At 46.4% G+C, this 17,402-nt stretch overlaps 1 protein-coding gene across 1 annotated transcript in view; it reads left to right on the forward strand.

The window, feature by feature from the left end:
- Nucleotides 1-10,779: 10,779 nt before the first annotated feature.
- The window catches only part of PKNOX1 (PBX/knotted 1 homeobox 1), a 42,394-nt gene continuing 35,771 nt past the window's right edge, over nucleotides 10,780-17,402 (forward strand). The window contains exon 1 of the mRNA XM_072349634.1: nucleotides 10,780-10,901. The gene's annotated coding sequence lies outside the window, so the exon portion shown is untranslated. The remainder of the gene's footprint in view (nucleotides 10,902-17,402) is intronic.

Here is a 17,402-nt window from a genome sequence, read left to right on the forward strand (position 1 = left end):
CAGCAGCCGTGCTGCTGGCCCTACTACTGCTCCACTGCCCTCTGCCACAGTGCAGGACCAGCCCCAGAAGCACTGAGGAGGCAGCTGGCTCAGAAAGGCATCCTTGCGTCACGTCACACTCGGTAAGTGATCGTTGCTTTCAGAAGAAGCAGGGTTTTCCCTTTGTTTTATAATTGGGACGGAGGTGTTGTGCAAACTGACCACAGGGATTCTGCTGTATCAGCAGGCAAAGCTTCCCACTCATCATTGGCGAGGTGATTTTTCTGCCCTGAAATGCAACTCATACTATAAACCTTAAAAAAGATCTCTGCTGGATGCCTTTTGAAACCCCTTTAAATGAATTGCTTGCAAACTTGTTAGGTTCTTTTTTTTTCTTTCATTTTTTTTTTGTTCGTGTTTATATTGTTCAGATGTAAACATTAAAACCAGCACAAGCCATAAAGATGAGTTGCCGGTAAAATAGTTTGGCCTCTGACTGCGCAGAGGAAGCAGACTTATTCAAGAAAATATTTTCTGAAAGTCACCTTTCTAATCATGAGACTACCCTAATAACTGCTTCTTACTTCAAATCTGTGCTATTTTCTATCTTATACATTGAACTTAGCGTGCAAGTGCAAGTTAATCAGCACTCTGCTTCCTCAGTGATACTGGTATTATGAAGGGTACCAACCTGATGGAGGAAACACAGAGTAAAAGTGAATGGAAAGCATCAGGGAGGTATTTCTGAGGCTCCAAAAAGGGTTTGTGAGCAATAGATGATGAACTAACATGAAATAGTACTTATAAGCATATGGGATGCTGGTAAAATTCTGGCTCCGAATGAATCAATGGAAAAAATCGGATAGACTCCTGTAATGCCAGACTTTTGCCTTGTCTCTTTAAAACTCTTATGGTGAAACTCACAGGGAGGTATTTCTTGCCCAGTTTGCATTTTGTAAAAGTATACACACGTCGAAGACTCACTGGTAGGGGATCACGTATGGGATTCTATCCTTGAAGTCGCTAAGCCGGTGAGTGTATTTTGCACCTATTTATGTTGAGCGTGCTCAGCAACTTGCACGAGGAATGCCGCGTCCTGAAGGGCTGACTTCATACTTTGCAGCTGTGTATATATTTCCTTCATGCAACCACGCTTGTGTTTCTTTATTATCGTTGTGACTTTAAAGGTTTAGAAAGCTTTCACATCTCCTGCTTCTCTTTCCTTAAGTCCCGCTGCCCCATCTTCCACATTCTGACTTGTTAGATTTCAGGTCTTGGCTATGGCGTTGAGGATCAGGTTGCTGGTTGGGGACATCTGGATAGGTTTGAGATCCGCGCATATCAAACTCAAATCTCTTAGCTATACGTTTATGTTTTCATTCCTCCTCTCTATCTCTCATCGTTGTATATCATTCATATTTGTACGAGTCTATACAGTCTCATATTATTGTTAGAAAAATGCTTTCCTTGTGCACAGTATGGGGGTGGGGTTTTGTAGCTTTGCATTTGTTTTCTTTCTTTCTTTCTTTCTTTCTTTCCATCATCCCATTTTGTGTTTAAATAGGCAGAGTAAGTTAAGTAATGTGTACGCGGGGACTACTCCACCATGGTACAGAGCTTTAAGTATCTCTGTTAACACTTGCTGCAGCCAAAGAAGTTTACAGCATGCAGAGGGAAAAGGTTATTGTTAGTGTAACTGAATAAGTATTAGGGTTAATATATAATGTATAGGTCTATGTAATGGATAGTTTTTATTCATCATAAAATGTTCAAATGACTTGCAGATGTATGACTGCTGCAGCTGTTGCAGACCTTGTAATGGCATTAGGCTCTGACTCAGAGAGCAGCCTGTTTGCCAAGAGGTTCTGGCAGCGGCTGCAGTTGTGATATTCCCATTGAAAAAAGTATTGTCAGCAGTGGAGATGGTGATACAAAACCGAACTGGGGTACGAGGAAAGGGTGAGCTTTGGTCTAGGTGTGACAGGACGGTGAGGAATCTGAAAGTCTGTTGTTTCTATGTGTTTAATTATACCAGCAGTTTCCCACCACTACACTGGCTACTAGGGCAGCAGCTAGAATTTATAGTCACTACAGGTTGTGGCCACATGCAGCTTATGTTACACTAACTGGAGGGGAAGCAGCAAACCTTTGATAATGTAAAACGCTGTTCCCAAAGAACATTTGAAGAAGAAAAAGGAAGTTATGATTCGTACAAGCAGGTGGAATTGAATCTCACTGTGCAAATGCAGGCTGGTGCACAAACTTCATGGTACTAAGGCTGGGCTGCTTCCTGCCTTTGGAGACTATGTCAGGAAGCATGCTTACTGAGCAGGCAAAGGAATGCCATCGTCCTATGGATGCATACAGTACTGCAAAGTAGTACTGAGAAAATAAAAAGAGAAGAAAAAAAAAATTGCATGTTTTGTGCTTGTTTTCATAGGTCTGATTGGAATAAAGAAAATAAGGCAGATTGACATCAGAAATAGGCACACATTTTATATGTGGGATGTCATACTAAAATAAACATGCTGGTTTGATCCTGCCTTTTGAGTCCTGCACAGCTGGAAAAGCAGAAGCATGCTCACTTTTAGAAGGCAGTGCAGAGCAAAAGCAGAGCTTTCAAGGTGCAGTGATGACACTCCCGAAGTAGGATTGAGAGAAGCAAGCCCTATTTAAAGCTGAGCTGTGATTCTCTGAAATTAATAGTCACCTATCCATGCAGACTGTATTTCATCACTTCGCTTTCTGATGATTTAAACTACCGATGGTGTATACTGCGTAAATAAGGAATGGACTTTTGCTTTCCACCAACAGGTACAATCTCGTAAACAGTATTTCTGGAAGTATCTGTAATGCCTCTGCTAATTCCAAGTGTGTTCTTTCTGACACCGTTCAATGTCACATCTTTGATAAATATGCAAAATATTATAAAAGTGATGAAATGAACTTCACTTACTACATTAAAAAAAAACAATCATCATCCAACCTTTGTGCTTTACATGAGTAAAAGGGAATTAATTGCTGATAGCTCGATGTTCCTAGATAAGACTGAAAAAGCCAGGCAGCGTGACTGTGTAGGCTATTGGTTGGTGTGAGAAGATAAGAGCTAGCTCTTCCCTCTTCCCCTGTTAGGGTGCTGCTGTCTGGGCCAGCATAATTCATCAAATCATTCAGCAACCTTTTCCTCTAGTCTGCTGGAGAACTTTACTGGGATCTGGTCAGTGGGAAGCCGTGTGCAGCAGCACTGGGCTGCCAAAAACTTCACTCTGCCTTAGGGGCTGGGGATTGTTACAACCCTCAGATCTTTTCTAAGTGAATGATGTGAATCACAGAATCATACGGGTTGGAAGGAACCTCTGGAGATCATCTAGCCCAACCTCCTGCTAAAGCAGGTTCCCTACAGTAGGTTGCAAAACTTTCCAGTGTATGCAGGGTGGGATTTGGCTTGGGCATGGGATGGGAGAGCAGGCAGAGCTAATTTTGTTTCTGGTCCAGTGCCGGATCAGATCTGCTTAAATAGTCCTACAGAGCATTGCTCCATAATCATCTGATCTGGTCAGTAAACATTGTGTGCAATGAGGAGGAATTTCAGTACCAGATGAGTGGAGTTCCTGGCCCTATAGCCATGTAATGGAGCACATGGTCTGCAAATCTGCGGGATTTCATGCCTCCCTTCTGTGGGCTACAGTTTGGAGGACTCTTGCTGTGAATCTGTACCTGCTCTGTGGAATAAGCTGGAAAGTCACTGCCTTGCATCCTCTATTCATGCCTCTGTGGATCCAAGAGGTTGGTCAGTGTGTGGAGCTGTGGCAGCAGGCCTCTCAGGATGTGCCCCTGTAGCAAAAAGCAGCCCTGTGCTGCAAGCACCCAGATCAGATCTGAGTGGGACAGTACTTCTCAAAGAGCAGACCTTGGCAGGGATACAGGCACAGATCCCAGAAGCAGTACTTCCTGGCTAGCACAGCACTCGGTCACCAGCTGACTTGCCTCACCACTCAGCACACCAGCTGGCCTGGGCACAGCATGGGGCTGGTATCACTTCTGCTGCTTCCAGAGCCACAGCTATTTCATGCAGAGCTGGTGTAGGGATCTCTGAGCCTTATTGCTCCACAAGCTGTTGATACATCCTTTGTTTCCTGGAATGTCTTCTCACTAAGAAAGCTTGGAAAAAATGTCCAGAGCTTCCTGTATCTCCTCTTGTGAAGAAGGGCAGGCTTAGAAGTCTAACTCCTGGCTGGCAAAAGGAACTGCAGTCATAGAATCATAGAATCATTAAGGTTGGAAAAGGCCACTAAGAGCACTCAGTCCATCCATCAGCCTACCCCCACCATGCCCACTGCCCACGTCCCTCAGTGCCACATCCACACAGCTCTGGAACACCTCCAGGGTCGGTGATTCCACCACCTCCCTGGTCAGTCTGTGCCACTGCAGCACTGCTCTTGCTGAGAAGAAATGTTTCCTAACATCCAACCTGAACCTGCCCTGGCACAACTTAAGGCCATTACCTCTCATTCTATCACTGTTACCTGGGAAGAGAGGCCAGATCCCACCTTGCCACAATCTCCTTTTAGATGGTTGTAGAGAGCAGTGAGGTTTCTCCTGAGCTTCCTTTCTCCAGATTGAACAACCCCAGTTCCCTCAGCAGCTCCTCATCAGACTTGTGCTCCAGACTCTTCACAGTTCACTGCTCTTCTCCGAACACACTCCAGGGCCACAGTGTCATTCTTGTAGTGAGGGGCCCAAAACTGAACACAGCACTCAAGATGTGCTCATCAGTGCCAAATACAGGGAGACGATCACCTCTCTAGTCCTGCTGCCACCACTATTTTTGATACAAGCCAGGATGGCATAGGCCCTCTTGTGGGTTCAAAAAAGGGAACTAAGCCATTAGTGGTAGAAAAGTCTGCCTGTGTCCATTAAATATGATAGTCTGATTGCAATTTGTGGTTCAAAAAGGTGCTAAGCTTCTGATCCCCAGGAACAACTAAGAGACACAAGAGGAAGCCTCAGCCAATTGTCTCTCGCCAAGCATTGACAACTGACCACAGTTGGACTCAGTGTGGAGGAAGAGCAGGACAACATCAGAGCAACTGCTTTTTAACCCAATCCTCATGGACCAGATATGGGACTGCTCCAAAGAGGCCCCATGTGGCAGTAGCAGCGTGTGTCCCACCTGTCTGCTTTGAGTCCAGGGGCAGGTGTGTGCAGCAGCTTCCAAAAATCAAGCTGTGGCAGAGCAGGGAAGGGGAATGTTTGTGCAACACTTCTGTCCTTGGCGTTTCCTATCAGCTTTTCGGTCAGTGCAGATGTTTGTGCAAAGCTCAGCTTTTCTCCTGCTTTGTGCTTGGAGCTCAGGTATCTGGCTAGACAGTGGCATTAGGCAGCAAGACACCTAATCTTTGCCAAAGGCCAACTAATCCTCTCAACTGAATGGCCTTCTGCTCCTTCAGACACTGTCTTTATTTTTTTTCTCTCTATTATTTGCTAAGCAATTGATTTCTTTCCTCTTCCACTTGCAAAACAGTGTCAAGAGCAAGCTGGCTGGCTGGCCATTCCCATTCCCCACTGCTAACACCTCTCGGTTCTCCTAGGCTCCAGGATGCAGAAACCCATAAAAGCAGCTGGAAGTAAATGAGTAATGGAGAGGAAAGACAGGTCTCTACGGACTAAAGAAAGTGCTCTGTAGACCACTGTTTGAAAACCCTCTCATTAATGCTTCCTGGTTATTTTTTCTGCATCTCACTTTGCTGAATCCAAATCCTGCTCAAGCCAGTGGGAATTGTTCCACTGACTTCTGTCAGAGTTGGATCTAGCCCCTGGTCTGGAAGGTAAAACTAGTCTCACTGGTTTTCTTTTATTTCAGTTGGTTTTCACTCTGCTTCTCAACTCCCAGAGTAATGTGAATGCATTCCCTGCCCTCCACGGTGGGACTCACACCAAATGTTCTCTTTTCACATTTTTCTTAAGGATGTGTATCATCAGTTCCACGTCAGTCCTTTGGATTTTGCTTTTCTGTTCTTTTTTTTTCTGCTTTTTGGGGTATTTTTTGTTTCGTTGTTTTTTGTTCCCCCTGTCCCCTGAACCCTTCAACAATGACATAAGTGAAAAAAGGTCTTTTCGAGTGTAGCACATTTTGGAAGAAACTTTGCAGTCCGGCGATGATGAGATGCTGTCAACTTTTGGCATCGTTAAAAGCAGTCACTTTGCCCTCAGAAGGTAATCTGTTCATAGCATCTCAAGTGGAAAAAAAGATACGCTGCATTGTGAGAGATGTTTGTTCCATCACCATGGAACCCCTGGTGCAATTCCCAGGGCAAAGCATTGCTTGAGGGGTGGCAATAGTGTTTTTCTACATCTGGGTTCATTCTTCAGCTTTTAAGCATATGCTTCAGCAATAAGCTCTTTTTCTTAAAATAGCATTGTGTGCAAATTAACATCCCTGATAGCAGAAAGTGAACGGGGTAGAGCATGGCACTACGGAACGTACAGAAGGGAGCATTATCTTAGAGAGCTTTGGGGTTTTATCCTCCAGATCGCCTAAAATTCTTTCCAAGCAACGTGTTAGATATTGGTAATGCAGTGACTCAACCATATAAACAGATGGAGTGAGTAGTATGCAGCCAGTGATTCAGTTAATGTACAGATCTGGAAACTCAGATTAGATTTAAGAAAAGGAAAAATGTTGAATAAGATATAAGATATAAATAAGATACAGGCTTTATCACTTATCCCTTTTTGAAGGAAGCAGAAGGGAAACATCGCACAATAACTCCTAAAGGGACGGACGGCATCATGATCCCGACACAGAAACTCCTCAGAGTAGTGCTGCACTGCAGTGCCAGCTCTTGGTCTGAGCCCAAGCCCTGCTGTGGGACGTGAGCTCTTAATTTCTCTGGAGGGAGTGTTCCCAGCTGAGTTACGCAGATCTCCATGATCTAGTTCAAGCGAAGCTTGACGTTTATTTAGACTGAGTTAACTCATTAATTTCAGCTTTAAAATCTTAAAAGCCATATCCACCATAAAATAAGTTGCACATTTTTCCCAGGCTCCTCCTATACCACGTAAAGTTGTGGCCGCAGATGTGAATGTGCTGTGCTTGCAAACAGGGCACACAAAGTTTGCTTTTTTGGAATGCTCTCCGAACAGCCAAAGGACATCTAAGTAGCTGACATGTCTTATTACATACTTTTTCCCTGAGGGTGTTGAAAGAAGAAACTGGTTTGCTGTAGAGAACTATTGTTAAGAGATTATCTCCTAAAAACTCACCTGATTTTTATGGAAATCTGACCAAAACTCTGCTCTGCTTAGATTATTCCAACTTTATCACTGCAACCCCGCTCTTTATTCAATGAGTGCAGATTGCTGTCTCCTACATAGGAGCCCATCCCTCCACCTCTATGTGAATGTTTCCCTTGAAAGCTTAATTAGGAAAGAGTTGCAAAGGGCACAATCAGGAATAGTGCCATGTATCTAAAAGAGAAACCTCCTTTTTTTGAAGGTTAATGCATATAAGTATTGTTTTGTGCATACAGTTGTAATAGGACTTGGAAATGAGTAAAGGATGCCACAGTAATCTTAACCTGCCGAGCAGCTGTATATGGGATCCAGTTTTGCCCTCTGATACACGTATGCATTCCTGCTATCAGTAAATTGCAACTGAAAGGGTGTTTCAGAGAAGAGATTTGGAGAGTGCTTTTCTCATTCAGCGAGACAGGACCTTAACAGCTTAGTGTCTGCAAATATTTGGTCTGAGAGTGGGGATCTGGTACTGTTCTCAATAACCAAGTAAGGCTACAACCCTACAAACATATCCGTACTTGCTTTAAGTAATGAGCTGTACCTAGAGAGTGTATTTAATATGTCAAATAAGAAGAAAGTAACAGCAGTTTGAGAAGCTGAGTGTTCTGTTACTTGCAGTTTCCATCCTGAATGATACTCAACCTAATATTTATGTACTAGTAGTTTGTAATTACAAAGGATTTAAATGACATTTTATTCTATTTTACATGTAGATTTTGCATGAGAAAAAAAAAAAGATAGCAGTGCCAACATTGCTCTTATTTGAGTACACCTGGACCAGTGGAATTTCACAGCACGAAACAGCATCAGTTGTGCTAAATGCATAGTATGGAGAATTTCATCCTGACAGCTGCCCTCAGTTTTGTGTACTGGATCTTTGGAAAAGTGAGAAGAGACAACACAGTGTGATTTTATGACTAGAAATTAAAAAGAAAAGGCTACCTATCCTTTCCTCTGATTCATTTTCTCTTTTGTTTGACTTTTGTTCACCTTTGAATTACTCTTCTCAGTTACTTCTTCATTCCTTTCCCTTGCTCCTATCCTCACTTCCTCCTGTTTGCCAAATGTTGCCTTGTCATTCATAGTGCCTTTCTTAAATCTTCATCTTCTGGAATTGTTTCAATGTCATGTTTTTTAACAACAAGATTCTTAGCTTCTGAGTCTTTGAGGGCTGTACCAGAGAGACCTGAAAGCAAAATGGAAAACAGGGACCTCTTCACAGCGGCTGTGAACAGAGAACTTAGAGATGGTCAATGGGGAAGCATGAGTTAGATCAAGAGTGACTTTTAGGTTAATTTTGTGTGGAAATGAAATTCATATGGCATTGTCATGCCCCATCCCTGGAGGCATTCAAGGCCAGGCTGGATGTGGCTCTGGTGGTTGGCGACCCTGCATATAGCAGGGGGGTTGAAACTAGATGAGCACTGTGGTCCTTTTCAACCCAGGCCATTCTATGATTCTATGATCAAGCTAGCTGACCTTAAGGCACACACATGTAGGCAATGAGGCTGGTGCTTGAGAAAGGCCATGATTTTGGGATTGAAGGAGTTAGAATGTATATTTGTACTGCAGAAAATGTTAGCAACTGAGGAGAACACAACGCAAAATAAACTTAATCACAAAGGAGACCATGAGACCATGCTGGGGCCCCAAGCAATATGATGTAGTGGCTGGTAACCCTGCCCATTGCAGGCAGTTGGAACTAGACGGTCTTTATAGTCCCTTCCAAAACAAGCCATTCTATGATTCGGTGATTGCTGGGGAGAAGGTAAGATGGCAGATGAGCAATTCCTGCACCTCTGGGGTGAGATCTGGGGGAGAGAAGGCAGCAGCAGAAATAGAAGGGCAAGCAGAAATAACAGGGAAGAAGGAGGAAGGGAAATTCAAGTTGTGAAAGGCACCCAATAGGGCTTTGAAGGTAGCCTGGAGAAAGAATTAGAAAGTAAATTAGTTTGAATTGAATCTGTTCTTTCTCAGCTGAAGTCGTTGATCTCCTGTCCACAGAAGTGCAGGCAAAGCGGATGGGGAACAAAGGGTTTGCGGGGTGAATCAATTGTGAGAAAAAGGCAGGTCTGGGCACAGGCATTGGTTAATTTGAAGCACCGTGTAGTGAATGTGACACCAACGAATGTGTCAAGAATGATGAGAGAAGAAAGCTGTGGTAGAAAAAGTCAGCTAGGCCACAGGAATTCTATTGGAGACATGGGCACAGCACAAGGGCAGAAATGGAGAATGAGGCTCTTGTGAGAAAAAACTGAGTTGGATTTATTTATTTATTTATTTATTTATTTTTAATCTTGTTTATTTAAGTCATTCCCATGAACGCTGAGGCCCGATTCACACATGTGAGCACTCTGGATGAGCACAGCTCATTTCCCTTCCTGCTCACCCTGCTGAACGCACAAGTTCCCTCTGTGCTCTGAGCCTGACAGCCGCCTGGCTCAGGCCGTGCTGGGAGAAGCAGCTGGTAAAGACATGGCTGTGGGGCTGTGGGCAGCCCGGCCGAGGGTGAGGTGGCCACTTTGCCAGCAGACTCACAGTGGCAATGTGTGCAGTGGGGAGAACGCCGAGCGTCCGCAGTGCCTGTCAGCAGGGCAGGGTTTGGGCACAGCAGTTGTTGTGGACTGAAGGCAGGCTGCGCTCACAGGGATACTTCAGCAGCCTTTCCTGTCGCTAGGCTATTAGCAGTCTTCCTTCAGTGGCCTGGCACAGGAAGGTATTACATAGCGCAAGCTGGGCCAATGGGTCTGAAGGCCATAAGGCATTGCCAACATAAGGCATTGCCAACATAAGGCATTGCCAACATAAGGGGGTGGGATGCTGGAGATACAGGAACACTTCCAGATGTTCTTTGGGGAGGAGCAGTGGCAGAGGCTGGGCCGGCTCTGGGCTGGGGCTGAGTGCCCTGAAGGAGCTTTGCTGCCTGCAGCTCAGCTTCTCCCCTTGGCAATGTGCACCCTCAGAGAGAGACTGCTGAGAGGCCTTCTGTGCTGTCACGAGGCTCTGGAGGGAGGGATGAACCCGCTAAGGGCCACAGAATCATAGGATATCCCAAGCTGGAAAAGACCTGTAAAGGCTCATCAAGTCCAACTGGTGTGTGTGAACGCTGAAGGGTACGAACAGAAATCCCTCTAATGTAGCAGCGAGACGAGCCCCTTAAACATCCCAACCGCAAAACCGCTATGACACGAAGCACAGCTTCAAGAGACACCTCTTTTTTTGCGGCTCTCCCATCCTTATACCACTCCAGGGGAACCGGGCACACCTGGCACCTCCAGAGGAGGCTGCGCAGCCCCACCCCCGCCGCGTTCTATCTCCCCCCCCCGCCTCCAGGCGGCCTCGCGTTTTCCCCGCCTCCTCATTGCATATTCATGAGCAGGGCCCAGGGCACGCGGCCGCCCCGCCTCCCTCCCCGTCGGCCGCCGCGGTGGGCGTGTCCCGCTCCGCCCCTGGCCCCGCCCCCTTTAGTGCATATTGATGAGGCGTGATGCGCGGCGTGCTGTCGTGTCGGGCGGCGCGGGCGCCGATTGGCCGAGCGTGGGTGTGCGCGGTGACGCGCGTCGCGGCGGTGCGGGTCCCGATTGCTGCAGCCGCTTGTCAGTGTGACGAAGATTGGCACCCAGGTAAGCGCTGTCACTCAAACCCGCTCCCAGCCAGCCAGCCCGCCAGCCATCCATCACGGCGCACCCGCCGCCGCCGCCCGCCGGGCCCAGCCACTCTGCCGCCGCGCCGCGGGGCGGAGGGGGGTCGGGGGAGCGGCGGGCCCGGCAGGCGGCACGGCGGGGAGGGGGCGCCCGCATCGCCGCTCGCCCCGAGGGGGGTCAGGGGCGGCGGCGGCGGGCAGGCGCGGGCGGGAGGGAGGGAGGGGGGAGCGAGGAAGTTTCTGGAAACGCCGCCGCTGCGGCTACGGCCGTTGTGTGGCTGCGGCGGGCGCGCGCCGGCGGGGGCGCGCGAGGGCCGGGCGCGCGCGGGGAGGGGAGAGACGGGGGCGGAGGGGGGGCGCGCGGCGGGGGGCGGAGGAGGAGGGGAAGGAGGGAAGGGGGAGGCGGCGGCGGCGGGGTCCTTAAAGGGGCAGCGCCGCGCGGGCGCGCGGGGAGAGGCGGCTGTGGTAGCAGCTGCAGCGCGGGGCGCTCCCGGCCTTGTGCGAGCGAGGCGGGAGAGGTGCGGAGCCCTCGTGGCGTCCGTCCGTCGGGCCTTTGACAGCCGGGCCCCGTGGTGCCTCTGTGCAGCTCTTTGCCTCCTCCTGTATTTCTTCGCTGTCTGACGCGTGTGGTTTTCGGGGTGCTGCGGTGGGGTGTTTGCAGGCCGTGGTCTCTGTTTGCGCCCAGGTGTATGAGGGGTGTGGGATGGCAGTCGGGTGCCGGGCCTGTCCCAGCCAGCCAGGCTTTGTGCTTCCACACAGATGCAATGCGGCCCCTGCCGCGGTGTGAGCTCCCAGCCCTGGCTGCGTCCCGCTGTGCACCAATGGCGGCCGTATCAGTAACGGTATGGCCAGGCCTTGTCGGTGCTGGAGTATCAAACAGCAAGAAATGCAGAGAGTGCATTTTCTAAATGACTGTAAAACCAAATTGCACAATTATCCTTTTCTGGGTCTGTGTGTAACCATATATAGTCATTAAGTTTAGCAGTTCACGGTTATTCTATCTGAAGACTCAGTTTTCACTCTTGGTATGTCATTGTTTTTATTCTGGGAGTTATTCTGAAATTCTCCAAATGTGCCCTGTTGGTTTGTTTTGTGTGGCGTATGGTGTGTTCTCTCAGCAGACTGCTTACTGCTCTGCATCTCTCCGTGGCGTCTTATGATGAAAATAACCCCATGAAAGCTTCAGTGTAGGTTTCTCACTGCTTTCCTCACGTGAACTTCAGTAAATGGTGGATAGAATGGTGCTGTCATAGCCTACAGCTCCTGACAGGGAGCGGAGGGGCAGCGCTGAGCTCTGCTCTGTGTGACAGCGACAGGGCCCGAGGGAACGGCATGGAGCTGTGCCAGGGGAGGGGCAGCTGGGGGGCAGGGAAAGGGGCTGCACCACAGGGCGGTGGGCATGGAACGGGATGCACAGGGCTGTGGGCACGGCCCCCAGTGCTGGGAGCATATGCACTCTCATTCCTGGTTTGATTTTTGGGTGGTATTGTGTGGAACTGGGAGTTGGACTTGATGATCCTTATGGGTTTATTCCAGCTTGAGATATTCTGTGATGTTGTTTGTTGGGTATAGTAGGAGAAGGTGCAGTGCACTGAGACTTGGAAGTCTCTTTCTCCTCGTTCTCCCTGGAGTCATTTTGGGGCATATGTTTTCAGTCAGTGGCAGTGTATCCTTGTCTGTATACGTTTCCATACCTGTTCCTCATCCAAGGTGGATCTCATAGAGCGCTGTGCTGGACAGTCACTTGTCTTGTTACCATTTCCTTTGTGCTAAAGGCAAAACAGAACTCCTTACATTTTGTATTACTGTTAAAACTGCTTTATTTATGTGTATAGAAATGCGTGTTATGTAGACGCACACACATACACAAACTTCACTTTGTCATACTAGCTAGAGTTGCTGCTGCAGCAAATGTGAGAATGTTGGAGATGCAGTTCAGTTCGTGGAGGGGTGTGACTGTCCTCCTGTTATTGAGGCACATGCCAAGAGCCAGAAGTGAACGATCTGCAGGGCCTGTGGTAGTGAGGTGCTGGTGGCACCATTACGTCCCAAACAGAGAGAGGTGCGGCCAAAGCTGTATTTCATAACGTGTAGTGCCGTGAGAGCCAAATGACACCTCTGCAATAGCAGCGCACGTGGAAGCTTGCAATAAAGCAGATGAATATTTGGACGTAAGGCTGGCTCATTTTTAGTGTGTGAAATTTAAAATTCCATGGATGTGATTTCTCTCTCTCTCGCAGCAGCTGGTTGCTTCAGCAGCGCTTGTTGCAAGGTTGTAGGCTAACAAATGCAAAGTCTCACGGGAGGTTGTTTTACCACAGCTCAGCGCTGTACAAAATGTAAAACAACGTATTGTTCTTCTAAGCAGGGGAGTCCAGGAGCAAGAAGAAAGCTGCGAATGGAGTGCCTTCCTTGGCTTGCTTGCTGCCAGATGTTATCCAAGTATTTTATTCTGCCCATTATGGCTCTCCATCAGATAATTAAATGCTAAAGGATGCACGTTTGTTGGCTGATTCTTCACTAAGGCTGTCTCGTATCATAGCTTTCTAACACCACAGTCACAAATAGAGCTGGGAATAGGGTAAAAAACAGAGACAGCAGGAGTCTGGAAATATCAGTCTCTTTCATACTGGCGCATTATGGTTCGTTTATCAAGATAATAAATGGGGATAACTTTGTTTCTTCGTCTAGTTTCTTATCATCTGTGATGTGAGCATGCATCATTATTCTTAATGCAGTAACTACTCCAGGCTATAATCTCCTTTTTCTCCGTATATACGTGTGTAAAAAAGAATATTTAGTATTAAAGAAGGAGGCTGTTTCAGTGCTTACACATTAAAAAGAGGTTTATGAAAATGAGAGGCAAAAAACCAAGATAATCATACCCTGAGCTGGCTGCTGAGACAAAAAGGGTGTCTATGATTCACTGTGAATATGATGACTTTCTGCTGAGAAAGAGGAATACATTTTTTTTCTGTACCACTCAACTTTAATTTATATTGTACTTGGGAGCCCTTTGAATTCCATGCATTTTATTTTGGGTACGGAGGGAATACGGAAATCTGGCTGTATTTCATATCCTGCTAAGGTTTTTTGAAGCAGCATAGCAAACGGAACAACGGAAAAGGGTATTACTATACTTAGCACTGAAAAAAGTAAACTCCAAGTCTTTTATATTCAAAAGAAGCAGGTTTATAAGACGTAAATTGGAGCTTCATACATATTAAACATGCCTAGAGAATGGGGAAATGAAAATGTATGTGCTGTGTTGTGTGATTTCATAGAATCATTAAGGTAGGAAAAGATCTCTAAGTTCACCCAGTCCAACCACCAACCCACCCCACCATGCCCACTGCCCACGTCTCTCAGTGCCACATCCAGATGGCTCTTGAACACTTCAAGGGATGGTGACTGCACCACCTCCCTGGGCAGCCTGTGCCACTGCAGCACTGCTCTGAGAAGAATTGTTTCCAAATATCCAGCTTTTCCAGTGCCACTTGAGGCCATTCCCTCTCATCCTATTACTGTTACCTGGGAGAAAAAGCTGACCCCCATGTTGCTACAGCCTCCTTTCAGGTGGTTGTAGAGAGCAATAAGGTCTCCTCTGAGCTTTCTACTCTCCGGACTAAAGAACCACCAGATCTGTCTATGATCACATAGTTCACGTGTTCTGGCCCACTTGGGTGTCTGTGGGTCATGACACCAGCAATGGCAGCAGTAGATCTATCCTGCGTGTTGTTTTTTCTTTTGTTTTCAGTAGCTTATTTCTTAGTCATACTGAAATTTGCCATTATGTTTGAGTTACTCCAGAAAGCTTAGGCTAAAATGAATCAGCATTTTGAAAAAGACATTAGGAGAAAGTAAGCGTGTCAATGAAAACAGGAGGGAAAATGCTTTTTTGGCTTATTTAAGAGCAACTCGGTACTTGGGTTCTAGAGCTTAGAATAGCAGAGGAGGGGGAAAGGGAGCATATGCATTGACATAGCACATATGGCTGCACCTAGAGAAACTTTCAGCAAATGACAAGCTCTCGAAAAACTGGATGAAGTACATAACTTGGCAAATGTTTATTAAATTGCTTTAATATTCCATGTATCTTGAGTGTCACCCTGTGTGTTGGTGGCTGTGCGTCACCTGACTGTGCAGTCATCATCTGGGACTAAGCAGTTAAGCATGATGCCTCCTGCTGCGTTAGGCAATGGGTAAGTTTGATCCTACGTGGCCTTTTGCATTTGTGCTTCTTCCCCAACCCCAGAGCGTGTCAATGCAGTGGTAATGCTGGAGGGGTGAAGACTGGTCTTTGGGGACAGTGGGGAGCAGAGGCTGAAGCCTGGAGGGAATACAGTACTAGGAGCCTGAAGAAATTGCAAGTAATCGTAACTGGAGGGAATGAGAAGTCAGTTGGGTGAGGAAGAGTGAATAAGGAATAAGGGTGGTAGGTGGCTGGGGAGCCCAAGGGGTGTGGATGGGAGAGCCAGGTTGCTCGTGTTCAACCAGATGTTGGAGTTAAAAAAGAAAAGGTGGTGGAAAACTTGCTGGTCAGTTGCAGCTGGGTTTGGCAGTTACAGGACTGGGATTTCATGTTGCTTTATTCAGCTGGCCCAAGTCGGTGTTTCATTGAAGGGCTCCAAAATCTATTGAAAACCATTATTTACACACAGTGGTGAGGTGCTGACACAGGCTGCCCAGACGGGCTGTGGATGCCCCATCCCTGGGGGTGTTTCAAGGCCAGGTAGGATGGGGCCCTGGGCAATCCACTGCTTGTCCTAGCGGCTGGAAACCCTGCCTGTGGCAGGGGGTTGGAAATTGATGATCCTTGAGGTCCCTTCCAGCCCAAGCCGTTCTATGATTTCTGAAATTATTGAGGACATCAAGATAGAACTATTGATACTGGAACATTCTGATCTTAAGAATTTGTGTGTTCAAAATGTATAGAGGGGGGTTTTGCTTACATATTCAACATCTTAAGTCCATTTTAGTGGCAGTTATTAGTTTAATAAAACTCATCATATTCCCTCAATCATATGTCAGTATCATTATGGTTTGTCTGTCATGGAATCAGTAGAAACATTTAAGAGTTTTGTGATAAGAACGTTAGAAAACATCCATACCTACGAAATGACTTCCTACATAAATGTCTTGGTATTACTGTAAAGAATATTTAATGGAAATAAAGACTTAGTAAGATTGGTGCTTATTTTGTGTCTTCTTTATGAAAATAACTATAAACACAAAACATGATTAATTTCAGTCACTGGTTGCTGATAGAAATCAAGACTAAAAGAGCTTGCCAATGCTTTTTGTTTAAATGAAAGGAGACGTTGCAGTGAGCTTCTCCAGAAGAGCCGTGACAAGCTTGTGGGGACATTCCAGAGGCTGCAGTGGCAGAGACACAGAGTTGGGTGTAGCTCATGGGCAAAGATGGTGTTTGTCCTCTCAGGGAGTGCTGAGAAAGTGGGGAGGGTGGGCTTCTGCTTTATTAATAAAATTGTGTTTGAAAAAGTGGTTAAGTATCATTAGAAAGGAAGGTTGTACCAGAATCAGTTCTGGCTGTGTAACTGCTGACTCAAACCTTCTAGTCTTCAAGGGATCTTCAGTAGTCTTTCTAATGCAGTCCTCTTAATGCTATAGCAGCAAGTCAGATACTACGCTCTCATTTTGGTAGTAGGAAGTCTAAAATGTTATGATGGCAGCTTATTGGGTACATCTTGAGGGGGGAAAAATAATTCTTTGCCATCCTGTGATAAGTAGACAGGTGTGAGGAGTTCACGTGTTAGGATACACAAGCAAGGACCATGGAACTCCTTCAGTTTGCAATGTTAAGAAGAAAAAGTAGCAAAAGAGTCATCCTGTACAGTGTGGACAATTGGGAATGAATTAAGAGTGGTGGGAAATATTTTTGTTTCCTTGTGCTCTAATCCCTTAGGAGTCTCGGAGCAATTAGGGAAAGAAGCTTTCCTTTCCCTCACATTTTGTTTTCCTTTTATCAGAATTTCTTTCTAGTCCCCATAATTCTTTCCTGCCTCTTTATGGAGCTAATAAAGCAGCATCAAATTACAGTGTGAAATGGGTAGGAAAAACTGAGATGCTGCAGGAAGTTTCTTGGACTGGAGAGCTTTTTGACAGTTGGAAGAATGAGGTTTTTGTGCCTGTGAGGATTACCTTCTGCAATGCCAAGAGCTACCTGCAGCCAGGATGCCTAACATGCTGAGGTGACATCGTTTTATGACTAGATTGGAATAGAAGTCTTTCCCGTTGTTAAGAAGCACGATGGTAAATAGGCAGTTACACACCATGAACATGAGCCACGATGATGCGTGCATCCACAGGAAACGTGCTGGTGCAAACCCAAAAGGTGTAGGCAAAATTAAGGAGCTGAAGTTGTGGACAAGACCCATCTGCTTTCATTGTTGTGCCTTGAAAAATGTATATTGCCTTATGCATCCTTAGTATCTATTTTGTAAGTTATTGTGTGTGCTTC

This window comes from Excalfactoria chinensis, chromosome 1 (assembly GCF_039878825.1).
Source record: "Excalfactoria chinensis isolate bCotChi1 chromosome 1, bCotChi1.hap2, whole genome shotgun sequence".
Classification (NCBI taxonomy): domain Eukaryota; kingdom Metazoa; phylum Chordata; class Aves; order Galliformes; family Phasianidae; genus Excalfactoria; species Excalfactoria chinensis.